Genomic DNA, 1,543 nt, shown 5'->3' with positions numbered 1-1,543 from the left:
ACACACACACACACACACAACACACACACACATATATATATATATATATATATATATATATAGGTAATAAACAAAGAAAAATGTAAACTGTGGGAAATGACAGCAGGATTTAAAGAAGAAATTAAGCTTTTACATGCAAGTTATACAGTAGTTAATAATTACATTCAGGAAGTTAGAAACAGAACAATAAGGGCTAGAAGTATAGAATTTAATTGCAACAAGAAAGTTTGATTAAATAACAGAATTAACTTGAGCAGATAGGAACTATGTACTATGGGAGAGAAAGAAAAGAGACAAATAGGAATGGAAATGAGAAAGTGTAGAAGGTTATAGTTGTAGGTGGTTCTTTGGTATAACATGTAGATAGGATAGTCTCTGGAGTAAATAAAAAGCAAAATATTGGAGGTCATAACTGGTAGAGCAAGTGATAGAGTAAAGGGTGCTAGCAGTGATACAGTCTTTTTTGTGCACATAGGGGCTAACGATGTAAGTAAAGATAGGTCAGAGGAACTAAACTAAGTGACAAGAAGGTTGATAAAGGCATTTAATGGAAAGGGCCATAACTTAAATTTGTTAGAAATACTCTGCAGATTTAATTGATGACATAAGATTAGAAATAGATCACTAAAGTTGAATAATAGGCTTAGGTTAATATGTAACAATGACCAGATTGGCTGGTCCAATTTGCAGGATCAATTTGATAGGAAAAAGAAGCCCTTTGGAATGGATGGCTTACATATAAATAGTATAGGGGATGGCTTGTTTGAAAGGGCTATTAACTTAGCTGTAAGGGCAGCTTTAAACTAGGACTACATAGAGGTGAAGGCCAGGGTGAACTATATGCAGAAAAAATAAGATGTATAGAACAAATGTAGTGTAGGAACAATGTACAGAAGTAGTTTTATGGGTAGGCTAAATTGTTACTTTTGTATGCTAGAAGTATAGGAAATAAAACAGGACTTTAGAGCACTAGTCAGAGTGTAGGATTTTCATGTCATAGAAATAACTGAAACTTGGATAAACTTAGAGAATTTTTGATGATAGAAATTTCTTTAAAATACAGAATTATAGTTTATTTAATAGGGATAGTACCTCAAAAGAGGGGGAGAAGTAGCTTTATATGTATTGTTGCTTCAGCGAGGTCACGTGACTAGTGTCACGCCACGTTTCTAGAACTTTCTTGTTCCTTCGAGAATGCCCTAGCATTTACTAGATACACGTTTGTCTGGTATATATAAAAGACGCTCACAACGTGACAACAATGTGTGTAGGTAGTGAGTAATTGAACTGCAGTCAGGAAGTATTGTTGAAGTTAACGTTCATTGTTAAAACATTTGTAAAAGAGCGACTGTTGAAAATAAGTGTATCGGTAAAGTTATATTTAGAAAGAATAAACCAGTTTTATTAAGTAAGGACTTGTGTCGCTAAAGTTTTGTCGGAAGGAAGTTACGGAAAATCAATTAACAAACGGAGACGTAACAAATAGGTGTCAGAAGTGGGATCCAAGCATAAGGGACGTGCTCCAATGAAGTTATATCAATTT

General features: G+C 34.0%; 1 protein-coding gene across 3 annotated transcripts in view; it reads right to left on the bottom strand.

Moving 5' to 3' along the window:
• The window catches only part of LOC106462160 (centrosomal protein of 76 kDa-like), a 90,879-nt gene that overhangs the window by 85,626 nt on the left and 3,710 nt on the right, over positions 1-1,543 (bottom strand). The gene's annotated exons all lie outside the window — the stretch shown is intronic.

The sequence above is a fragment of the Limulus polyphemus genome, unplaced genomic scaffold, assembly GCF_000517525.1.
Source record: "Limulus polyphemus unplaced genomic scaffold, Limulus_polyphemus-2.1.2 Scaffold1106, whole genome shotgun sequence".
Classification (NCBI taxonomy): domain Eukaryota; kingdom Metazoa; phylum Arthropoda; class Merostomata; order Xiphosura; family Limulidae; genus Limulus; species Limulus polyphemus.
The sequence above is the reverse complement of the archived record's forward strand: the minus strand, read 5'-3'. Positions and strand labels throughout refer to the sequence as shown.